Here is a 26,122-nt window from a genome sequence, read left to right as displayed (position 1 = left end):
AAAAAAAGGACTTTCAGCCAGGTCAGGGGGCTTTACACAAAAATCTTCCCCAGGACATCTCCCCTCTCCAATATCTGCTACAAACAAAAATCCAGCTGCTGGCAGCATTCCAAAGGGCTGGGGTAGATCCCTCTCCCATCACAGCAAGGGTTTTCCCAAATCTGGAAAAAATCCTGCAAGGGGAATTCTATTTCTCCTTAGAATTTCTGTTCTACTCGGAGTAGAACTGCTGGGGCAGGTGGGAAAAGCCAACAATGCTGGGAGCAATCCCAAGCCCTGACCAGGATTGCCTCAAATAGAAAATACCCAACGAAATAATAAAATGGGCCCCCAAATTCATAAAATATCCTCCCTAATGATAAAGAGATCCCAAAATATAATAAAACGCCTCCAAATAAATGTAAAAATTAAAATTAAAAATTTAAAATACCTCAAATAAATACAGAAAAAACAAAATGCTTCCAAAAAAATAACAGAATACCCCGAAAATAATAGAATGCTCAAAAGAAGTAACAAAATACCCCCAAAATAATAAAATAGCCCAAGTAAACCATAAAATAACCCTTAGTAAATAACAAAGCCACCAAATAAACACCAAACTACATCTCAAAAATAATAAAATCTATTGAATTATTAATGAAATATCCCCCCAAATGGTCAAACAGTCCAAATCTGTGCCCCAGCCCTCTGGAGTGAAGGCGACTTTCATTTAAAAACCACACACGTATTTTTCCTTGCCAGTTCCCAACTCCGTTAAGATCATTATCACAGAATGGGAGCAGAGATAAAACATTTTTATTTTCTTTTCTTTTCCTTCTGGTGGGATTTTTTAGCAGAGCATCCCCCACTCCCAGCTCTCATGGAAGTCAGCTCATGTTGGGAGTTAATGTTTCGTTAATACATAGGTTTGTTTGTTAATTTATTTTACTTTATTTTACTTTTCCATATTTCTCCTCAGTCACCAATTATTTTACTCCCAAAGGGATTATTACAATTCCCCACGTGACTTTTTTTAGCCTTGGTGCCTTCCATAAGCCACAGGTGATGCTCATGCCACAAAAACGTGTTATTAAATAATATTAAATTATTTTAAATTATGTAAAATTATTTCAAATACATTAAACGTTGCTGAATAGCATAAAACATTACTGGATCTTATTAAATATTCTGCAAAGCCATGTGCACAAATGTTTAGGAGCTGTGAAATGCCTCCACCACCGAGCTGGGATGCAACCACTCCAAGGCATCACCAGAGTGAGCAAGGAGTGAGCAGGGAGGGAGTAGGGAGTGTGTAGGAGCTGGGAGTGTGCAAGGACGTGTGCATGGGAGCTGGGAGCATGCCCCACCTTCCCACTCCTTAAAATCCCATTAGATTTCCTGAAATTCACATTTCTATCTCTCAATTAAAAAAAAAACCTTAATAATATCTGATATTTAAATATAGTTAGAAATATTACATATATGTCACTATGTATTTATAATATATTAATATATTGATATATTAATATATTAATATATTAATATATTAATATATTGATATATTAATATATTAATATATTAATATGTTAATATATTAATATATTAATATATTAATATATTAACTATTACCTATATGTTTATTACCTATGTCTATTTTAATATATGTTATATATTAATATAGTAGATTGAATTTATTTTTACTTATTATTTTATATTATTGTATTATACATTACATATTTATATTATGTGTTATATATTTCATAATTTTGTATTATTGTTTATTTTATTATTTTAATTGTATATATTTATTTTTATACACACACTATATAACATATACACACACCATATAATTGTTATCTATATTATTTATTATATAAAATAAATAACATAGCTTACCCTATATCTAATAATACTGTATACATATAATAGTAGTATTCCATATTCTATATAGTCTGCATTATATTTTGTATTTTATCTTTTAGACTATATTTTCTATTACCATCATTCTCACACATATTAATTATATTCTAAAGCTATATTAGATATTTTATATCTATTATCATCTACAATATCTCATATATTCATCATATATATCACAGATAATATACACTACATTGTATATTGCACCATATAATTATATAAATAGATGCACAATATGGAATTTATGGAAAACCCATGGTTCAGCCCCTGTTTTATATCAAATTCATGTATTTTAAATCCCAACCCACAGTTCAGCCCCCTAAAGACACCCAGGAAAAAAAAATCCCAAACCTGGAGGATCACTTCCCGTTGGAGAGAAATGTGGAATGTAACACCTGGGATGGAATACATCTCCATTCTGGATCTCACGTGGGATCCACTGAGAAATAACAGGATTTGAGGTCTTTGGGAATTTCTCTTTTACAAGGATCTACTCTAGTCCATTCTATTCTATTTAATCCAAAGTGAGTTTGCTCAGAGGTTCCCAAGGAGGCTGGCAGAAACAGGAATCTTTAGGAGAAAAACCACCACCCTGACATAGAGATGCACAGCTTGGGAGTGAATGGGACTTCCCAAAACTGGCAAGAATTTCCTTCCTGAATTGCCTGAATTCATTGTCCTGATTTTCCTGGTTCGGCAGGATCCTGCTATCCTGGCACTGCGGCTCTTTGGAGAAAATCCAATTTCTTCTTCAACAAATCCACTTTTGCTGCAACACCACAAGACACCGATGATGATTTTGGGGCCACTTTAGAGCCTCAAACCCCACTCTGCCTTTTCCTGATCAACCATCCCAGGTAAGCCAAAACCCTCAGGAATTTGGTACTTTGCACCAGAAATCCATCTATTTTTTGATGCACGAGTATCCCAGTGTGTGACCACAAAGGGGTTGCAGGGACCAACTCCTCTAAATTTTTTGAGGGGGGGTAAAAAATCCTTTTCAGGGTTGCAAGAATGAATTAATTTGCCCAAGCAGTGTTTGCATCCCGCGTTCCCAGCGGGAATTTTTCAGTAGCCAAGTGGAAAGGTTTATTTAGCCGGGAGCGGCGCTGGCTTCACAAACATTTCCCCTTATCCAGCAGGGAGAACCTCACCAACCGAAAGGAGATTTAATTAGTGAAAATCTCGTTAGGCAAACGAAATTATCCGTAAGACAATCCTGCTCTGGACAGGGGGGTGATTAACCAGAGCCATTAATCGAGAGCGGTGCTCCAACAGGCAGCTCTGCTCCGGGATGGGGGGGCGGTGGGAGGACACCACAAGCCGCCCCCACCCCCTCCGTGCTTGCCGAAAAGCCCTTGAGCATCTCATCAGCTCACCTTGATTGCATCATGCAAATTGCAATTAGCTTTTCGTTTCAATCACCCCAGAAAACAGGAAAAAAAAAAAAAAAAAACCAAAAAAAAAAGGTATTTTGGAGGTGCGGGCTCAGCAACCCCCAAAATTTGTGAGTGGTACCCATGGGATGATGTGCCTGCATCCCGCCACTGAGCACTGAGTGATGCAAATGCCATTTTAAAGTTATTTTAAGAGATTTTGTTATTATTTCCAGCTCTTACAGGAGGGTTTTTTACCCTAAAGCTGTGGGTGTTTTCACACTGGTCCCTACCGTGGCCTCCACGTGCCGGAACACCAAGGGCATTGTTCAGGCAGCTCAGAACTGCAGGGAAAGCCAAAAGAGCTGAGAGCACAAGCTGGGCTGCTTCAGAATTCACCAGGACTGACCCTCGGAGGCGATGACACGGCCAGAGGAGTGGGAAAGGACCCGCTGTTCTCTAACCTCCCACTTCAGCAGGACGTCACAGAGCCACCTGTGAAAATCATCACTTCAGGGCAAGAGGAACCTTCCCTTTGCCAGGAAGTCCTGCAGGATGCCTTAAAAAATGGGGGGGGAAAGCCAAAACTTCATAAAATCAGTGCCCGGCGAACACTCATGAGTTTTATATCGATAATTACATTTCTATAGCTCTTGTTCAAGAGGAATCCCTAGGGACCTCACCCCGGGGAGCAGCCTCCAGCTCCAAGTCTGAGCATCCCAAAAACGATGATTCCCACCCCAATCAGCCCCCAAGTCTGGAAGGAGGACACAAGATTGCCATCACCACCTAAAAAGCTGGGAAATTTGGGAGTTTTTTAGATGCAGAGTGAAGATGAGCTCACTGAAAACCACCCAGGGATGCATCAGGTTGCAGGTGGAGTGAGATGATGGATGCTGAAGGAATGACCCACCTGATGTCACACAGAGTAGCAGGTAATTGAGAAATGCCAATTAAATCCCAGCTGGCAAGGCCCAGTGTATGTATTCCCCATATATTACATTCCCAAATATGTTCTTCCACTATATTCTCCAATACACCATATTTAAATATATAGATGCATAAAACATTGTATTTCCCAATATATATATATACAGGGAATATTATCTAATTTTCCTCAATACATACAATATTTCCCAATATTTTCTATTCCGAAATATATTCCCCAACACTATATATTTTAAATTCCCCTATAAATAAATAAACATATATATGTATTTATAATGTATACATATAACATATATATATAAATATATAAATAGTATATTATTTGCACTGCCTTTAAAATTGATTCAGAGGCTGCAATTAACACAATTATTTGAATTTTTTTGCAATATCCATCAATTTTTTTCTACATCTGGGGCTCAATTTACTGCTGTCCAACTTCTGCCATGAATTTGTTATGAGTTTTGAGCAAAACCCACTTAATTTTTGTCAGGCAAAAGGAGTTTATCCTTTAAAGATCTTTACCAGATCCCACTCTCGGGACACACACAAAAAATTTGAAAAATGTGGTTTTATTTAAAACCTGGTTTCATCTGAAAGTCAGATTTTACTGAAAAGCTGTTTTCAAGGAAAACTATTGATGGGCACCAAGTTTGGATGGGAATTATAGACCTTGGGCATCAGATGTGCTAAAATCCATTTTGGGATGAGATGGGAGCGACCAGCCCAAGCAGCGAAGGATGTTTGACATTTGTGGGGTTTTGGGGAATTTCCTTCTGGGTAGAGTTTTGGGGAATTTCCATGCTAAAAGTGAGAATGACTCTGGAATTTGGGTGCTCTGCACAGACCTTTGGTGTGTGGGAGGCTTTAATTGAGGTGCCCTGTGAGCACCTTTGCTAATTGGGGAGCTCCATCGGGACCTTGGCTGATTTGGGTACCCTACAAGCCCCTTTGCTAATTAGGGGGCCTGGCTGGAGTCTTTAATTTGGGTGCCCTGCACGCTCATCCTTGATGAGTGGGGTACCAACTCAGTCTTTGTTAATTAGGGCGCCACGCAGGCTAATTAGGGTGCTCTGTGAGGAGTTCTGCTGATTTGGGCACTCTGATGAGGTCCTTAATTTGGGAACCCTGCAAGGACCTTGGCTCATCCACACACCCTGAGAGTGCCTTGGCTAATTCGGGTCCCATGCCACCATCTCTGCCCGTGCAGGTGCCACACCAGGCTCTCAGCTAATTAGAAGGCCCTGCAATGACCTTTCCTGATTTGGGTGCCTGGTTGGCTCTTTATTTTTTGGACCCCACGAGCATCTTTGCTAATTAGGGTGCCCTGTAAGGGTCAGTGCCAATCAAGTGCCATCCCATGGCCTCTGCCACCTTGGGTGCCCTGCTGAAGTCCTTCCCACAGGTGCCCCTGAAGGGGTCTCAGGTGCCTCGGGCACTGAGCACTGAGTGATGCAAATGCCATTTTTTAAGTTATTTTAAGAGATTTTGTTATTGTTTCCAGCACTTACAGGAGGATTTTTTACCCTAAAGCTGTGGGTGTCTTCACACTTGGCTCTCCAGGTCATGAGCAGCAGGTGACACAAAAGGACAGGACAGAGGTGACACCGCTCCTGCCTCGCTCCGGGATGTTCCGTGGGCAAGTCCAGCCCGGACAGGACATGGCTGCATCCACCCCTCAGCCACAGGAACGGCTGTGCATCCCAAAATCCTGCCAGCAGTGAGTTCAGGACGTGGCTGCATCCATCCCTCAGTCACAGGAACGGCTGTGCATCCCAAAATCCTGCCAGCAGTGAGTTCAGGACGTGGCTGCACCCATCCCTCACCTATAGGAATGGCTGTGCATCCCAAAATCCTGCCAGCAGTGAGTTCAGGACATGGCTGCATCCATCCCTCACCTATAGGAATGGCTGTGCATCCCAAAATCCTGCCAGCAGTGAGTTCAGGACGTGGCTGCATCCATCCCTCACCTATAGGAACGGCTGTGCATCCCAAAATCCTGCCAGGAGTGAGTTCAGGACGTGGCTGCATCCATTCCTCACCTAAAGGAATGGCTTTAGATCCCAAAATCCTGCCAGCAGTGAGTTCAGGACGTGGCTGCATCCATCCCTCACATATAGGAACAGCTTTACATCCTAAAATCCTGCCAGCAGTGAGTTCAGGACGTGGCTGCATCCATCCCTCACATATAGGAACAGCTTTAGATCCCAAAATCCTGCCAGGAGTGAGTTCAGGACGTGGCTGCATCCATCCCTCTCTTATAGGAACGGCTGTGCATCCCAAAATCCTGCCAGCAGTGAGTTCAGGACGTGGCTGCATCCATCCCTCACCTATAGGAACGGCTGTGCATCCCAAAATCCTGCCAGCAGTGAGTTCAGGACATGGCTGCATCCATCCCTCAGTCACAGGAATGGCTTTAGATCCCAAAATCCTGCCAGCAGTGAGTTCAGGACGTGGCTGCATCCATCCCTCACCTATAGGAACAGCTTTACATCCTAAAATCCTGCCAGCAGTGAGTTCAGGACGTGGCTGCATCCATCCCTCTCTTATAGGAACGGCTGTGCATCCCAAAATCCTGCCAGCAGTGAGTTCAGGACGTGACTGCATCCATCCCTCAGCTACATCCCAAAATCCTGCCAGAAGTGAGTTCAGGACCTGGCTGCTTCCATCCCTCAGCTACATCCCAAAATCCTGCCAGGAGCAGGTTCAGGACGTGGCTGCTTCCATCCCTCATCTACATCCCAAAATCCTGCCAGCAGTGAGTTCAGGACATGGCTGCATCCATCCCTCAGCCACTGCAATGGCTTTAGATCCCAAAATCCTGCCAGCAGTGAGTTCAGGACGTGGCTGCATCCATCCCTCACCTATAGGAACAGCTTTACATCCTAAAATCCTGCCAGCAGTGAGTTCAGGACATGGCTGCATCCATCCCTCACCTATAGGAACGGCTGTGCATCCCAAAATCCTGCCAGCAGTGAGTTCAGGACATGGCTGCATCCATCCCTCACCTATAGGAACGGCTGTGCATCCCAAAATCCTGCCAGCAGTGAGTTCAGGACGTGGCTGCATCCATCCCTCACCTATAGGAACGGCTGTGCATCCCAAAATCCTGCCAGGAGCAGGTGATGCACGTCCCTGCAGGGCATGGGGCAGCTCCTGGGATGCCTCACTGGCATCAGAGCATCCCAAAATCCCATCTGCAGCCCCCACGCCGCATTAATGGCTCGTATTTTGCTAATTGTACAAACCTAATGGGGGAAGGAGCTGGAGGGGGGGGACAAGAAGGGTAATGGCCATCAGGCCAGCAATAAAGCAGAATTAATGGGCTGTGGGAAGAAATCATGTCCACTTCATCCCAGCCTGGGAACTCGAAGAGAATCCTGCAGCGCCAGGGGGGTTGCTGTGTCCCCGACCTGCGGGACAGAGCTGGGGCATCTGCAGCCCCTGGAATGCTGCAGGCAGCAGGAGAGGAGGAAATCCCCTGGGAGAAGGCAGAGATGGAGAGGAGTGCTGCTGAAGAACACCGAGCTGGGACTCCACCTTCAGCTGGGGGATTATCTCCTTTTAATTGTTTCTTCCCAATTTTTCCTTCTTTTTCTTTTTTCCAATTTTCTCTTCTAGTATTTTTTATTTTTTTTTTCCAATTTGATTTTCTTTTACCAATTTTCCTGTTTCTTTCAATTTTCTTTTTCTATTCTTTTTCCACGTTTTCCCTTTTGCTTTTAATCCAGTTTTTATTTTTTCCAACTTTGCTTTATTGTTTATTTTTAACCAGTTTTTTAATTTTCTTATTTTTTTCATTTTTTCTCTCTTTTTCTTTTTTTTTTTTACCAAGTTTTTTTTCTTTTTTACTTCTATTTTCTTTTTACTTCTATTTTATTTTCTTTTTACTTCTATTTTCTTTTTACTTCTATTTTCTTTTTACTTCTATTTTCTTTTTACTTCTATTTTTTTTGTTTTTCATTACCATTTTTTTTCTTCTTTACTTCCTTTTTTAAATCAATTTTCTTTCTTCATTTTCCCTTAGAGAAAGGAAAACAATTTCCCCACCACAAAGCAGGAAAAAACCCACCCAAACCTCTAACCCAGCAAGACAGGACACCACCCAGGGACTCCCAATCCCTATTTTCACTCTCTCCCATTCAACTTTTTCCCCAGCCCTGCTTCATCCCAGTAGAAATTTAATTACTTCGTGATTTTTGCTTGCCCTGGAACAAAAATCCAGTGCACATATATCCCTGCTCCTAAAGGGATGGAGATAAGACTCATCCCAAACTTTCCCTCTGGACCAAAACAAAACAAAAAAAAAAAAAAAAAAAAAAAACACACAAAAAACTTTTGTCCATAAATTTGGGTAGGAGTAAAGGTTTTCATTCCAGGAAAACTGGGATTAGAAGTGGATGTGGAGTATTTCTGTGAATTTTGCAAATACAGGTGTGAGTTGACATCATCAAGACTTGGAAAAATTCAAATTAACTGTGTTTCCCAATCAAATGGCCCCACCCAGGAGCCAAAATACCCAGTAACATCCCAGTAAAACCCAGTGGTTTGTATTAATGCCCCAAATCCTACTGGGAGTGAGAGGCCAGCATCCCACAGCCAGGCCCCACTCCCAGCTCCTGTTTGGGATGGCTCCCTCCAACCACCCCAAACCCCACTGGAGGCTGGGGAGCTTCTTCCTATGGGAAAAATCCCAATTTTTTTTCTTTTTTTTTGTGAAAATGCCCAGGGGGAATATGTTTTTTAAAAATACTCCTATTGTTGAGGAGCCACCTAGGGCTGGGGAGGATGGGAATGATGGATTATCTCAGGCTGGAGCAGGGATGCTCCAGCTCCTGGGAGCAGGGATAAGGATCATCCTGGGCTGGAGCAGGGATGTTCAGGGATGCTCCAGCTCCCTGTGAGAAAGGATAAAGATCATCCCAGGCTGGAGCAGGGATGCTCCAGCTCCATGTGAGCAGGGATACAGGATTATCCCAGGCTGGAGCAGGGATGCTCCAGCTCCCTGTGAGAAAGGATACAGGATCATCCTGGGCTGGAGCAGGGATGCTCTAGCTCCATGTGAGCAGGGATACAGGATCATCCCAGGCTGGAGCAGGGATGCTCAGGGATGCTCCAGCTCCCTGTGAGAAGGGATACAGGATCATCCCAGGCTGGAGCAGGGATGCTCAGGGATGCTCCAGCTCCCTGTGAGAAAGGATACAGGATCATCCCAGGCTGGAGCAGGGATGCTCCAGCTCCCTGTGAGAAAGGATACAGGATCATCCCGGGCTGGAGCAGGGATGCGCCAGCTCCTGGGAGCAGGGATACAGGATCATCCCGGGCTGGAGCAGGGATGCTCCAGCTCCCTGTGAGAAAGGATACAGGATCATCCTGGGCTGGAGCAGGGATGCTCAGGGATGCCCCAGCTCCCTGTGAGCAGGGATACAGGATCATCCCAGGCTGGAGCAGGGATGCTCAGGGATGCTCCAGCTCCCTGTGAGAAGGGATACAGGATCATCCCAGGCTGGACCAGGGATGCTCCAGCTCCCTGTGAGCAGGGATACAGGATCATCCCAGGCTGGAGCAGGGATGCTCAGGGATGCTCCAGCTCCCTGTGAGCAGGGATACAGGATTATCCCAGGCTGGAGCAGGGATGCTCCAGCTCCCTGTGAGAAAGGATACAGGATCATCCTGGGCTGGAGCAGGGATGCTCCAGCTCCCTGTGAGCAGGGATACAGGATCATCCCGGGCTGGAGCAGGGATGCTCCAGCTCCCTGTGAGAAAGGATACAGGATCATCCCAGCCTGGAGCAGGGATGCTCCAGCTCCCTGTGAGAAAGGATACAGGATCATCCCAGGCTGGAGCAGGCATGCTCCAGCTCCCCATGCACAGGGACCAAATCAGGCACCCAATACGAATACCCTCAATTCCCAGATTTTTTCCCACAAGGATTCAAGGTGTTCACCTGGAAGCCTAAACCAGGGCTGCAGGCACGAGCTGTTTGAATGGCCTGGCAGCAAAAGGAGGAGCGAGCGCTGGTGAATAAAGCCGGGATGTCACCGAGGGAGGCGCTGGCCGTGCCCCGAGACTGCCGGGGCTCAGGTTGCAGATCCAGCGGGGGATTGCGGGGCCGTGCCGGAACGCAGCTATTTTAGGATTGGGGATATCATTTCACCGACAATTCCCCTCAGTTTCATGTGACACGCACCCAGCATCCCTAAAATAAACGGGGACTACACCCCGTCTTAAAGGGAATGGAAATAGAAATGTTAAATGTAATAGCAGGCACCCAAATCGTTGGTGTTAATAATTCGCCTTATTTTATTTCTAGGAAGGAGAATAAATGCACACCAGGGGCAAAAAGCACTTTGGATTTCGGCAAATATTTGGAAATCTTGTTAATTAATGGTACAGTGGACACAAAGATGCAGCTGAGATCCAGAGCTTAGGATCACAGAGGGGTTTGGTGGATGTTTATATTGAATTTGGGGAGTTTTCCCGTGGACATTAAAAATAAATAAATAAGAACTTTGCACTTGGTCCCCGCCAGTGGCATGCTCAGGGTTCCTTACCCAGAGCAGCAGAAAGATGTGATGCTCCATGTGCCAAAATAGCAAAATCATTTGGAAGAAAATTGTTATTCACTGATTTTTTTCCCCCCTACTGTGCAATGAGTTGAATGGGGATTTTTCCTGTCTGGGGCCAAAAATCTTAGATTTGGGGTTATCCCCACTCTTGCAGCCATGTCACTGCTTAATTTTATTGTACGTTAAAAGAACTTTATATTAGACATATTTCTATTAATTGTATTGATTGCATTTATTATTATTATATGTTTTATATATATTATATATTAAATATATTGTATATATTAAACTCTATTACATCATTAAAGTTTGCTAACATATCCCAGTCTCTTCACTGAAAACTATCACTTACAGGTTTTTTCTTTTTCATTTATAGAATCATCATCTCCATCTTCCTGTGGAAGATCAACATCACTTTTGGCAGCTAAAACTCACTCAGCAGCAAGTTTCAAATTTCTTTTCGACTCCATTGCTGCAGCTTTAGAGAACCCATCTCCGTGTTACTCCCCTTCCTCGCTTGCAAATGGAATGTAAAGTGTGAAATTCAGGTTGTAACCAAAAAAAGAAAAAAAAAGCCAGCACAGGGACAAGGAATCTTCCAGGAGGAGCACCAGGAGTGTGTGCACGTGTATCCAAGGGGATTTTTTTCCCTGGAAATCACCACTGGGATGTTTATTTTGCATTAGAAAAGTTCTTTTCCTTTAGGAATGCATGAACAGGTTGATCACCAGCTGCACTTTGCTACGGGGGACAAGATTTTCCTCCCCCAAAACTGCCCAGCACTCACACTGCTCCCCTGCATAACAATTCCCTCTCATCAATCAATTGACTGATAATTTTCCACTATAAATCAACCACTATTTTTATTACAAATCAATAGTTTTCTGTTACAACCTGATCAATCTATGAATTTCTATTATAAATCCATCTATAATTTCCTAGTATAAATCAATCCATACTTTTTTACTATTAATCAACCCACTATTTCCCATGATGAATCAATCAACAAATTTCCCATTACAAATCAATCAACCCACAGCTTTCTACCTCGAATCAGCCCATAAATTTTTATTATGAGCAAACCAACTCCTGACTTTCCATTACGAATTGATCCATCGATAACTTTCCATTAGAACCCAATCAACCTTTGGCTTTTGAGTATAAATCAATCAATCAATCAATCAATCGGGTTTTATTCTGAGTCAATTAATTGAAATTAATTAGATCCTGGTTGAGTTGCCACTGGGCTGGCAGCCCCCCCCGCCCCCCCAGCAGGTATTTATAGCCACCGTGTCTCATCCCCACTGCCCTCAGCCCCGGCCATTAATTAAATTAGCACAAAGAGGGGCTTGTTGAGCGCTCCAGCCTCCCGAAGTGGAGCCAGCAAACAGGAAACAAAGGGTGGAATTCTGTCTGCTCGGCTCAGGGGTGCTGCAGGGGGTATGGGGTGCCCCCACCCCACAGCAGCGATGCCATGGGATGGGGGAGCAGCCCCCCAGGGCAGGACTGGGGTGTGGGATGCATGGCTGGAGCAGCTGGGCGATGGGAGTCTTGCAAAGGGAATTAAATCCCACCTTGCAGCGGGGTCTCACCCCATCACTTCCCAGATTTACACTCGATTTACATCAGATTTACACCAAACCAGAGGCTGGAACACCAACTCTGCCACTTCCCAGTCCTTGAGCCCTTCCCAACTTATCACAGCCATGCTGCAACTGAGCCCCTCTCCAAGCACAATTAACTCAGGGTGAAAACGCTCCCAGTAATTCCTGCAGGGATAACAGCACTGGGAATTTCTCTGGCTTTTCCCCTGTTGAGCCAAATCCCTGCATAAATGGTTGCAGGGAAAATAACCCCCCTGATGTCTCTACCTTGAGATAACCTTGGCCACTCGCCAGGTACTCAGCTATTAAAGATGCTACTAAATCTCTTTATTTAGTGGTTTTAGCATAAATATTCTCACCAGGACCTTCAGCTCCACTGTTTGGGGTGTTAAATTTAAAAGGCAAAGAAGAGGGAAAAAAAAAAACCTTTTGGAGGTTGTTTAGGCAAGGAGGAATGATTTAGCATGGTACAGGGTGGGATTAAGATGGCAAAGGTCACGCTGAAAAGAAGGAAAAGCTCCCCAACAGCAAGAGGTGGCTCCTGGTATGAGGAGAAAACACTGAAATGCTCAAAAAGAGTGGAAAAAAACTTGATAAAAAGTGATGGTTGAGACAGTGGGACTGGGGGGGTCAGATTTGGATGGGGGAAAAGAGTGGGAATGGGGAATATGCCCATGAGGGTTTCTGGTCTGGGGAGTCGCAGCCAGGAGCCCAAGGAGCATCGCTAGAAATGGACAAGTGTTGGTAAAAATGCATCAGAATTGCAGAAGCAGCCTCAAATTTGGATAAGCATCCACAAAATTATAGCAGCATTGCTAAAATCGGGTGAGCAACACTTAAAAATGGATAGGCATCCCTAAAAATGCATCACTACCCCTAAAGTTGGACCAGCATCACTGAACCCACACCAGCATCCCTCAAACTGCACCAGCATCCTTAAACCCACACCAGCATCTCTAAAATTGCACCAGCATCCCTAAAACTGCACCAGCATCACTGAACCCACATCAGCATTACTGAACCCACACCAGAATCCCTAAAACTGCACCAGCATCCCTAAAATTGCACCAGCATCGCTAAAACTGCACCAGCATCCCTAAAACTGCACCAGCATCACTGAACCCACACCAGCATCCCTAAAATTGCACCAGCATCCCTAAAACTGCACCAGCATCACTGAACCCACACCAGCATCCCTAAAATTGCACCAGCATTACTGAACCCACACCAGCATCCCTAAAATTGCACCAGCATCCCTAAAATTGCACCAGCATCACTGAACCCACACCAGCATCACTGAACCCACACCAGCATCCCTAAAACTGCACCAGCATCTCTAAAACTGCACCAGCATTCCTAAAACTGCACCAGCATCACTGAACCCACACCAGCATCCCTAAAATTGCACCAGCATCCCTAAAACTGCACCAGCATCCCTAAAACTGCACCAGCATCACTGAACCCACACCAGCATCCCTAAAATTGCACCAGCATCCCTAAAACTGCACCAGCACCATTAAAATTAGATCAGCATCAATAAAGGTAGATGAGCATCCCTAAAGCTGCACCATCATTCCTAAAACTAAAGGAGCATCACTAAAACTGCACATATGAAAATTGCCCTGGCATTCCTAAAACTGGCACCAGCATCCCTGAAGTTGGGCAAGGATCTAAAAAAATCTAAATCTAAAAATCACACCAGCATCACCTTATAGGAAAACAACCCTTTGATACCATTTAGTATTTAATTCATGTTATTATCTTTAATTATTAACTCTTTGCATTTTACTGGTTATTGAGTATGTTTTACTATTTTTTTTGGTTCACTTTTTATGATAGTTAAGTTTGTTCTTTACCATCCCACTGACAAAGGGCCCCACTTCATTATTTTTGTTTTAGAGCAATTAGTTAATTGCAGGAGTTATGAGACCTTGGATCTGGCAGCAGGATATAAAGAAACCAATTTCTGCACATAAATGCATTAAAATACCTTTGCAGGCATTTTATATAAGTGGGATTTTCTTGGGATTGAGATAAAAAATAATAAGAATTTATTTCTTTTTTTTTTTAACTCCTCCAGCAAAGTTCATCTCCTCAGAACCCAGATTTTGGGTGTTTTTTTTTTGAATAATTCTATCTAAATTGGGTGAGTCAGAGCAAGGTCAGGGAGGGGATGCAGGATACAAGAGGTGGGATGGAGAGCATGGGATGCAGGATGGTCTGGAGAGGAGACCTCCACCCACCACGCCTGAGCCAATTATTTATAATTATTTATTAGGAGCTGATGAAGGGGATAATAAAATACAAGACCTGGAGAGGGCTCAGTTCATCAGCCTCACTCACCAGGAGCCCTCCCTTTGGAAAGAGGCAGCAGGAAGATAGTGGAGATAGGGTAAAAATAGAAAACAGGGGGAACAGGAGAAAAATCAAGCAGGCAAATCCTTTTTTTTTTTCTGGGATAGCATCAAAATCTCCATCCAGGCTCCCAGCTCGGCATCAGCACCAGCAACAGGCAGCAGCATTGGGATGGAGAAATTAGCAGCTTGGAACAATAAATTCCCTTTTAAATTTATTGCTCAGGAGCATTAAAAATGTCTAAAGTGGTTTACATCCACCAGCGCCGTGGGAATTCGCCCAGGGATCCGGGAGCTGGTAATTGCTCTTCTCAAACTTGCCTTGGAAGCTTCAAGGAGTGTTTAAAAAAAAAAAAAAAACATTTGAAGGGTTTTATAAAGCCATAAAGTGCCCTCGACGTACCTGGGAGTGATGGAGCTGGGAGAGGCTGGTCCTGCCTCCACCAAAAAATCCTGGGAATAACACACTGCTGATCTGGTATGGGAAAGGAAACTGCTACAGCTCAATATTGGAATTTTTTTTTCCATTATTTGGCCAAGTTTTGCCTTGCTGGTGGCAGAGCGTGCGGCATTGGGGGTGACATCAGAGAGTCTGGGCTGGAAAATGTTGGGTTTGCTGCTTGGACAGGGTTGGGCTGCCAAAAATAATGGGCAAAAAGGGGGAACATAGAGGGAAGAATGGTAAAATAGTAAAGGAAAAAAAGAGAAGTTAAAAAAAAATACATAAAATAGGAAAGGGAAAGAGGAAAAGGCAAAAAAGAAAATTTAAAAGGGCAGAAAAGGGAAAAAATAAGAGTGAGAAAGACAGAGGGTAAAGGAAAAAAAGAGAAGTTTAAAAAAATACATAAAATGGGAAAGGGAAAGAGGAAAAGGCAAAAAAGAAAATTTAAAAGGGCAGAAAAGGGAAAAAATAAGAGTGAGAAAGACAGAGGGGAAAAGGGAAAAAACATTAAACATTCCTCTTTTTTTTTAGGGGGAAAAAAAAGAAAGGAAAACAAAGCAAAAAGGGGAAGAGAAAAGATTTTTAAAAGGTAAAGAAGGAAAATAAGGACAATCAAGGAAAAAATAAAACAGAAAAAGGAAAATATTTTAAAATAAGGAAAAAAAATAAAGGAGAAAACAAAATAGGAAATATGGAAAAAGGGAAAAGGGGAAAAAGAAGACAAAGGAAAATAGTAAAAAAATAAAGGAGAAAAGGTGGAAAAGGGGGGGAAAAAGGAGAAAAGGTGGGGGATGAAGGGAGGAAAGGAGGAAAATTATGGGAAAGGGAGGGGAAATGGGAAAAAGGAAAACAAAATCAGCTTTTCCTGACATGGAAAAATGTCCAAGGGGTTGAAGCTTTAACCCAAGGCTGGAGGAGCCCCTGGGTCCTGGGGAGGCTGGGGCTGCTCCTGCTCCCTCCCGGGATTTTCCCACTCCCAAACACATCTTCAAACAAACACAAAATGGGAGAAGACATAAAAAAAAAGCTTCCCATGGCTGCTCCAAAATTGGGATTATTTTTAATTGGCTTTCTGAGATTTCTGGCAGGGATCCTGGCAGCCGGCACAGCCGGGGAAGGGAAAACCTGGCCAGAAACTGTGGGTTCAGTAATAACATTTTTCATAGTTTTTGTAACACCTTCTTAAAGCCAAACACTCCGGACTGAACATTCGTGGGGAATTTTCTTCCCCTCTACACAAGTTGGGTTTCACTCTCTCCTCCACCTGCACCAAAATAATCTGGTTTTTGGGGAGCATCAGCAGTGCTGCATACCTGAACCTGAGGGTTTATGGCTTCTTGGTGAGGCCACTTGGATATTTGGGATTATACTTTGTATGGGAGGGATGGGACAGGTGGCACAGGATGCTGAAAGGTGGGAAAACATGGCCTGGAAAATGAAAGTCATGGTGAAAAAAATCAAATAGTGATAAAGCAGAAAAAGTGCAATAAAGATGTTTTAAAAAATTAAGATAAAAAAATAAAACAAAAATAAAAACAAAACTAAACCTGTTAATCTAAAATAAAAAGAAAACAAACCAAAAAGGTAAATAAGAAATAACATGAAATTAAAATTAAAATAAAATAGAAATAAGTAATAGGTAAATAAAAATTCTTTAAAAATGTAGACATGGTGCTTTGGTATGTGGTTTAGTGGTGGATTTCAGAGCTGGACCTGATGGTCTTGAAGGTCTTTTGCAACTCAGCTATTTAACAAACACCAGTTAAGCAGAGTTGGGAGTACCCAGGGTTTGTGTTCCTCCTTGGAAGAGGAAAAGCCAAAAAAAGAGGCTATAATGAAGTAGTTGGGAAGCACTGAGGCCAAATTCCCTTCTTATTTATACAGCTGCAAACCACAGCTGGGCAAAGGCAGCCTCATCCCACTGGGACCAGGGCTCCATCCCACCGGGGTCGTGGTTCCATCCCATCCCGCCCGGCTCTGCCCACGGGCATCACCGGGAGCACCACCTCAGTCCTAGCAGGGCTGGAGGCAGAGATAAACCCGAGCTTAAATTTAATTGAGGATTAATTCCCATCCTTCAGGATTATGATTTGGAGCCGGCATCTTAATGATCTGACTAATGATGCTGGGAATTCATTTATTTTTGGGCTAATTAGAGGGCATTTGTTAACACCCTCTTTGGTGGTGGCAAAAATTATTTGGGAATCAAGTTACTCGACAGTGCGTGGGATACTAAATGCAACTGGGAATTGTCTGGATCCAGTAAATTATCCCACTAACACCCCAAAAAAGCAGCTTTCCACATGCTGGAGCGAGGAGAGGATGGGGAACAAGGGGGGACAGGATGCTGGGGTGCATCAGCACTAGCCATGGCCTAAAACAAAGATGATCCTGATGCTCAATCTGGCTTTCCCACCAGGATTGCAGATGCCAAATCTCCCTCAGCTTATCTCTAACTGTGGCAAAAGTTTCCTCCTGACTTTAGGAAGTGCGGGCTGTTGCTCCTTGCATCCCTCCCACCCATCTCCGCTGCCCCATCCCATCACCCTGCCTCATTTCACCGATTCCTTCAAGCCACAGCAGCTCCCAGGAAAATCAACTGTGCCAAACTGGGGCGTCCCAGCAGCCAGGGTAATTTTCTCCATGTCTTCAGGAAACATCCCAAGAATCCATCACACAAACCCAACCAGGATGCAGATGGTACCCAGAGGTGCAGTCCTGCATCCCTGAGGATGAGGATGGAGGGCTGAAGGATGCTCGTCCCAGCAGGACCAAGCCAATACTTAAGTTTTGTGGGAGGACAGAAAAAAAAACCTGTTATCACTCAGAGATTTATAGGTGCTGTCCATCAACTTGGAAGAAAGACAAGAAGTAATTCAGAAGTTCCCTGGAAAAGCCAAAATCACCCAAATTCCAAAGCTGCCCCATGAGGGTCTTGTTTTATCCTTGAGTTGGAAAAACAGTTATTCCTGATGTGCCAGAGGGGTAAAACACTCTTCTCCCAATGCAACTTCATGCATTTAATCCAAAAGAGGAGATTTCCTTTAAAAAAAACAAAAAAACTTCAGAAAAAAGATGAGATTTCCTTAAAAAAAGGTGACTTCCTTCAAAAAAAAAAACCACTTTTCCCGAAAAAAACACAAAGGTTTCCCATAAAAAAGGCATAACTTTTAAAAAGGCAATTTCCTTAAAGAAAGGGAGATTTCCATCAAAAATGAGATTTCCTTTTATTTCCCCCTCCCAAAAACGTTGGAGGGAAAATGGAATATGTTCCTACAAGCTCAGTGGGGAAGCTCAGCATCACTTTTCTCCCTGTTTTTTCCCCCTCGCCCCATGATACCAAGGAGTGTTTAATGTTATTTATAAATAAATATCTAATATGATAAAGATCTCAGGTTAAAATGAAGGGGTTTATGGGCTGGCTTTGAGGGACAAGGGCTGCAAAGTGCCTTAAAAAGCCCAATTTTGGGATGCTAAGGAACACGGCATCTCCTTCTCTTCCTGACACTGCCAGCTCCCCTATTAACCTCTCCTGTAATTAGCCTCAAGCAATTAACTTTTGCTCCTAATGAAGGAATCTCAGTGCAGGGAGTTAAATAAAATAGGAGGGAGGAGGGGGAAAAAAATACGGGGGAATCCTGATCCCATCATCCGCCTGCTCCATATAGCTTAAACCCAAAACAAGGCGGTGTTTTTCACCCAAATCTCCCAAAATCCAATTGATTCACTCAAAGCCCTCTCCCCATCCACACGAGGCTGGAAAGAGCCCCCCCAAACATCAGACCCCAAAGGTTTTGGGGTGTTTTTTTTCAGGGAGCACCCACTTTTCCACAAGGGGATGATGCCAGCCACACCGAGTCGGCACTTTTGGAGGTATAACGCCCAAAAGTTTCATCAAAGCCAGGTCCACTGAGCCACACTCTGCTGTTCCCCACTCCAACCCCAAAACCTTCCAGGATTTAAAGGCAAAATAAGTTAAAAAAAGCCAAATTAAGCCATTTCCTCTCCTATTTTCTGCTTCTCCCCGGCAGACAGCTGTCCCGCATCCCAGCCAAAAATAATCCATCCCCCCCCTTTCCTCAATCTAATCTCCCCGGCTGGGAGTTTGAAAATATCCTGCCGGGTTTAGGGTTTCCCGTTACCCGGTGGGCGGCGAGATAGTGGGAAAAAAGATCCTTGGGAGCGAGAAAAACCGGGAAGAGCCCAAACAAAGAGCCGGAGCCCAAGTTGAGCTTGGACACCTGGCGAGGACCAGGATGAAGTGGAGGGACACCTCAAAGCCTGGGCAAAACTTCCCGAGTTGCACGATGCCACCGGCGGAGCCAGCCTCCCGCAGACGGAAAAGCAACAAAAAATTCCAGGATGAATTTCAAATAATGATGATTATTATTATTATTAAGAAGAAGAAGCCCTCCCTGCATTGCTGCAGAGCCACTAACAGGGATCTCTGGAGTGGTCATCCAACCCTGTGGGATGGGGGGAGCTGCCAAGGGGTCCCGTGGAGCGCTCCAGGGGGAAAGGGGGCGCCCTGGGGGAAATGGGGCGCGCCAGGAGAAGGCGGCACACGGGGGATCTCGGGGTGCACGGAGGGTTTGTCCCGGGAGAGGCGGCGGGATGCGGCATTCCTGCCAGGGCCGCTGCCCGGGCACTGGCGGCGAGCCCGCATGAGGCCCGGCGAGGTGGCACTGCTGTCCCCCCGCCGCCGGCGGCTGTCCCGGGGGCGCTGGGGGGCACCCCGAGCTCAGCGGGTGCTTCGCACGGCGGGGATGCTGCGCACAAAGCGCCCCCGCCACCCCCCGCTGCAGCCCCCCCAGCCCACCCGGCACCGGGGGCAACTTCCCGGCCACCAAACGCCCCGAGCCGGGGGTCGCCAGCCCTCCCCGGGGGTCGCCACCCAGCTGGGGGGGCTGCGGCCCCTCCTCGGGGGAGCTGTGGCCAGCCGAGGGGGGCTGGCATCCCTGGCAGAGGGCTCCGAGCAGCCGGGGGGGATCACGGCAGCCCCGCCGCGGGAGCGCTCCCGGCGCTCGGGGCTCCGCCAGCACGGGGGGCTGCGACCCCCGGGGGGGGCACTGGACAGGGAGGGGAGGGGGGATCTGGAGCCGGCTGGGGGGGTCTGCAGCCGGCCGGGGGTCGCAGCCCCCCTAAAAGCACGGCGGGCGGGAGGAGGCTGCAGCCGGCCGCGGGGCACGGCCCCCCGAAAAGCCCCGCCGCCCTCCCGGCGCTCTGCAACCGGGCAGCGGCGGCCGCAACTTGCATGGGGGGGGGCTGCAACCTTCGGGGGGTCCGTGAGCGGCTGGGGGTGCGCAACCCGCCGTCACCGGACGTGCCCCCCCGAGCGCCGCGGCCGGCCGGCGGATGGGGAGCAGGGGGTGCACCCCGCCCCGATCGCGGCATCCCCCCACGATTACCGCGCCCGGCCGACGGGGGCACGGCGGAGAGCCGCAGCGGCACAGCCGGCCGGAGGTCAGCCCGCGGGGGCAACCGGACACCGGGGACGGACACCCGCGCTGCCCCGGCCCCGCACGGCCGGGGAGGCGGCGGGAACGGCAAGTTACTTCCCACACCGGAGGGGATGGCGGGTGGGGGGGGGGGTGTCCCCGCCGTCGCCGCACGTGCCCCGCCGCCCGCGCCGCTTTGTCCGCCGGGCTCCGCGGCTCCGCCCGCCCCCGCGCGGCGGCCCCGCCGTGAGTGACAGCCCTACCTGCCCGCCAATCTTCATCACACCGACACCGGCCTGACAGCGCGGCCGCCGCTCGCCGCCCGCCCGCCCGCCCGGCCCCGCCGCGCCGCCGCCGACAGGCCCCGCCCACCGCCCGCAGAGCCACGCCCCCCACGTCGAGACACGCCCCCTATGGCCCGCCCCGCCGCGCGGCCACGCCTCCGGCCACGCCCCCTCGCCGCTGCCCTGAGCGCCCCCTGCTGGCCGGCGCGGCTCCCTGCGCTGCGCCCCCGCCCCACACCGAGCCGCCCCCCGCCCGCCGGACCCCCGGTGTCCGCGGGAGCGCGCTCGGACACCGCCGGGACCGCGCTCATACACCGCCGGGACCGCGCTCATACACCCCCGGGACCGCGCTCGGACACCCCCGGGACCGCGCTCGGAGACCCCCGGGAGCGCGCTCGGACAGCCCCGGGACCGCGCTCATACACCCCCGGGACCGCGCTCGGACACCCCCGGGAGCGCGCTCGGACACCGCCGGGACAGCGCTCGGACACCGCCGGGAGCGCGCTCGGACACCCCCGGGAGCGCGCTCGGACACCGCCGGGAGCGCGCTTGGACACCCCCGGGACAGCGCTCGGACAGCCCCGGGACAGCGCTCGGACACCCCCGGGAGCGCCCTCGGACACCCCCGGGACCGGGCTCGGACCCCCCGGGACCGGGCTCGGACACCCCCGGGACCGGGCTCGGACACCCCCGGGACAGCGCTCGGACACCCCCGGGACAGCGCTCGGACACCCCCGGGACCGGGCTCGGACACCCCCGGGACCGCGCTCGGACACCCCCGGGACAGCGCTCGGACACCCCCGGGACCGCGCTCGGACACCCCCGGGACCGCGCTCGGACACCCCCGGGACCGCGCTCGGACACCCCCGGGACAGCGCTCGGACACCCCCGGGACAGCGCTCGGACACCCCCGGGACCGCGCTCGGACACCCCCGGGACCGCGCTCGGACCCTCCCCGGCCCACTCTGCCCCTGCTGCCCTCAGCCAGATCCCCCGCACCGCATCTGCCTCCCCAGCAGCATCCGCCCTCCAGTTTCTTTCCCAAATATGCTGCCCCGCACCGCCCCCATATTGCCCCAGCACGTTTTATACCTCCCAACACCTATTGCGCCCCGACACGTATTGTCCCTCCAGCAGCACCTGCTCCCCTCCATATTGCCGCCCCCCGAATGCTTTTGCCACCCTAGACGGATTCAGAGCCAGCCCCGGTGGCCTTGGTGACCCCGAGTCCCACCCCGGCCACCCTCGGAGACCCCCCTCCATCAAACCCCCCAGGGGGGTTACCAAACCCGTCCACCCCCCAGCACAACCTCGACATTTAGGGTACCCAGTGAAATCCCACCCCAAGCCCCTCCTGTGGTATTATCCCCCAGCCAAAATACTCTTATTTTGGAAAAAAAAAAAAAAAACTTAGAAATTACTGTTAATTTGGAGGTGTTATGTGTATTTTAGATAATTCGTGCTTGTGAGAAATAGATGTATGATACAGGTTATATTGGTAAGAAATATTCCTGTAAGTGTTTTTAAGCACCCAAGCTGGGATGGGAAGGTTGCTTCACAGTATTTCTAAACCGCAGCAGGGAGAAAAGGACCTAATTTGCAAACGAATGGACGCGGCCGGCTCGGAGATGGGTGGTTCTCCAAAGTAATCTTAGGAACACCCAGGCGATGAATACTTGATAAATATCTCAGATTGGGATAGCCAGAGCCATCAAGAAGACGCCCCGCAATGTCGAGTTCCAGTAACCCTCTGATTGGCATACATCGCTTCCCAGACACAGTTTTGTTCAACTCAGCGCAAAGAGACTCTATGAATATGTGGGACTTTGAATGGAAAGAAGAGCCCGATCGGCCGAAATCCCTGCCTCGAGCAAGATAAACTGTATAAAAACCTCTTGAGCAGGTCGGGGTGAACATAGGGGACCCTGGGCTGCAGCGGTCAAACCTGTGTCTCACCCAGCGCCGACCCCGGGCTCGGCACTGACCCTTTTTTTTTTTTGATAGTGGCTTTTCGTTGTTATTCTCTAAATTTATATTTGGCCCAATGAATAAATTTTCTTTAATTAATAAATTGGAGCATTCATCTATAACAGAGGGGTGGGGGGTTCCTGTCTGAGCATCTCCAACCCGAATTTTGGTCCACATGAGACATCAACTGCCTTTCTGTCTCCCAAAGGCCTGAAGATGGCATTTCCCTGGAATCACAGTCATTGGGAGCACTGGGTCCTACAGCCAAATTTTCCCACATTTTATTGCAAAAGCCACAGGGACTGATTCTTCTCGATCAGTCTGGCCCTAGTTTTTTTTTTTTTTTCTCCCAATTTTCCATCCCCTTCCCTAATGAAAAATGCCACCAAGAACGGATTTAACAAGAAATGCTGAATTTCTGCCCATTTCCTAAAGATAATTGGGTGGGGGACGGAGTCACTCAAAAGAGCCCCAGAATTCCTTTGGAATAGGTTAATAGGTTAAGGAATAGGTTAAAACTGGCTCCAAAGAGTTACAAAGGGTTGCCCGAGCCAGGGGCACTAGGTGGGGTGCTAGGGATGGCCATGGGGGGCAAGGGGAAAGGTGGACAAACAAATTAAATTTAATGCCAGGAACCCAAAACAATTTAATTTTTTTCTACAGTTTTCCAGAACAAATGGCCTCTTGAAAAATCAGCGTTCCTAAATCCCTCCTTCTAGTTTATCCCAAATATAAGTCCATCCAGAAAATATTTGCTGCACCGTTTGTACTTCCTACTTGGGAGCAGGCTCTAACACAAACTGATGTCCTTTGCATTGGCCAATGAAGAGCGAGGGAAAATAGATGGCTCCCGCTTGGAATCCATCAATAAAATAAGAGAGAGAGATGCAGTGGCTGGTTGGGATGAATCTCACCCACTCCCGTCCAAAAAGAAAAAAAAAAAAATCACTGCATTGCATCACTGCAGGAACTGAGAGCATCCCCCCAGTCCTTCGGAGATGTTGGAATGATTTATAGGAATTTCTTGCCTTGTAAATCAGCCAGCAGGACGTTTTTCCCCTCCCTTATTACTATTCCACAGAAGCGAGCAAAGATGAGGAGCCATAAAGCTGTCGCCGGTTGTTTCAACCAGCTGGGGATGCCAGACAGAAAATATTTTGGGTTTTGCAGAAGCTGGAGAATTGGAAAGGAAGAGAGGAGGGGAGGCAGATGGAAAAGCCATCACCGTGATATCAAAGGACCACTGGATCATCCACACTTGGCATCTCATCTTTCTCGCGTCTCATCTTGGAAAACAGGGATGTGAAAGAGCAGGCACATGTGGGGAGTATTTTAAGCTACATCATTGCCAAAAATATCCAAGAGCTCAAAATGTTAGGGTTCTCGTGGTGCAGGGATATTTCTTCTGGAGCCAGCAGCAACGAGCTCCTCACATTCGTTCCTCAAGCATCCCAAGTTCATTCCTCAAGCATCCCACATTTCATCCTTGACTATCCCACATTCACTCCTCGGGCATCCCTCATTTATCTTCCCCAATTTGCTGCTAATTGCCAAAGCAATTCCTCCACTGGTTTTGGAATCTCACTTTTAAACTCCAGGCAAAGTATCCAGGCCCAGATTTTTCCTTCGCAAAGGCAAAACCTGCTTCTTCCCTGGGGAGATTTTTCCAGAGGTTAATTATCATCAATTATTATGCCTGGTTAAAAAAATACATTTCCCATTTGGATTGGCCACTTCATCACCCAGCTGTGGGAGCTTGTTGGAATTTTTTTTGGTGATAAATTAAAATTCTCTCACACTCAATCTCGTAGTTCTTTTCCCCAGGAAAAAAAAAAAAGAAAAAAAAAAAAAAAAAAAAAAACAGGTCATTGCTGAGTGATTTTTTTTTGGTCAGGTCTCATCCCACAAACCCTGAGCCTCCAGATCTCCAGGGCCAGGGATGATGCCTGTCTGCATCCCTACTGAGAAGAGTCTGGGTACCAGCTCACATCTTCCCACCCTGGACTGCAGCTGGAAGGGATGTCCAAACCCCAAGACCAGGAAACCCTCCTTCAGACACCTTTTCCCATCCCTATCCTGTCTCAATCCAGATTGCTGGAAAATCTCCCTGAAATTAAACCCCCTCCGCTTAAAATTCCCCCAAATTCGGGGGGTTGTGCCATTTCCATGCCCCAGACTGGAGCATGGGCACCTCAGGGAGATTTTTTTGCACGTGTGAAGTCAGTGTTGTAAATATATAAAACTCACTGGCACTTATTCCAGAGGACATGGACGGGTCCTTTCCAAAAGAGACAAGCACTTGCAGCAGGTCTGATAAAATATTAAACATTTGGCAAGAGCAGCGACACACATAACCAGCAATATTTACATTTTTACATAACGGGCTTCAGGAGAAAACAAATTACATAAAATATAGAGGTTTAGTCTCCATCATTTCACTGCTCCTCCATAAATAATTCAATTCTCTTTCCAAGATTGTATTATTGCTCATGTCGGATTTCTCTAAGAAAAACTGTGACGGGATTCTCTGCGAGATGCATGAGAGCCAAACGGAGTAAATTATTCAACGATGGACATTAAGATCAAGACAGGGTTTTGGGACCTTTCCTTGAGGCTGAGCCTGGCTTAAGCACTGCAGCAGGTTGGAGGGGTACAATGTCCCTTCCAAATTACAGGGAGGGTGTCCAACCCCTCAGGAGTTAAAAAATGCTACAAAGGAATCCCTAAAGACAATTTAGGGTTTTTTTAGGCAGAGTGTTTCTCCAAACTGCCCCAGTGGTACCCACCAGCCCTTCATCCCTCTGGCTCGGGCACCACACCTGGCTCTGGCAATGACGTGCAAAGCAAATCACTCATTAAAATGTGTGCTGGATTTTTAGGAGATATTTAAGGACATTAAAATTTTCCTACACCTTTCCAAACCCTCTCCAGCAGTCAGTTTCAAGGAGTGAGAAGAAAATTCAGCATCAACCAATGCAGCCTTAAAAGCCACGGAGGGACCATCCACACAGAGAGTTGTCTGTCCAAACCCAACAATGCTTGTGCCAAATGTGGGATGAAATTAAAGGATTCTCCAAATTTTAACTGTTTAGCTCATGGAAGATTTCTGTATAACTTGATTTTCCTTCCATTTTTGGTACTTCACTCACAGGACAACTCCTCCTTTTACCTGTGCACATGATTTTCCTGGGAATAATAAGATTTACAACAGCAAGGCAACAATGCTATTTTTGAAGCCACTGT

The 26,122-nt window shown here is 47.1% G+C and overlaps 1 protein-coding gene across 4 annotated transcripts in view; it reads right to left on the bottom strand.

Moving 5' to 3' along the window:
* PKNOX2 (PBX/knotted 1 homeobox 2) overlaps nt 1–20,994 on the bottom strand; it is a 92,309-nt gene extending 71,315 nt beyond the window's left edge. For 3 of the 4 annotated variants that reach the window (XM_068172027.1, XM_068172028.1, XM_068172025.1), the window contains exon 1: nt 20,891–20,982. The gene's annotated coding sequence lies outside the window, so the exon portion shown is untranslated. Of the gene's footprint in view, nt 1–20,890 lie in introns of all 4 variants that reach the window. The other variant, XM_068172026.1, reaches the window with a different exon arrangement.
* Nucleotides 20,995–26,122: the final 5,128 nt, after the last annotated feature.

This window comes from Anomalospiza imberbis, chromosome 24 (genome assembly GCF_031753505.1).
Source record: "Anomalospiza imberbis isolate Cuckoo-Finch-1a 21T00152 chromosome 24, ASM3175350v1, whole genome shotgun sequence".
NCBI lineage: Eukaryota > Metazoa > Chordata > Aves > Passeriformes > Viduidae > Anomalospiza > Anomalospiza imberbis.
This window is presented reverse-complemented; position numbering and strand designations above follow the sequence as displayed.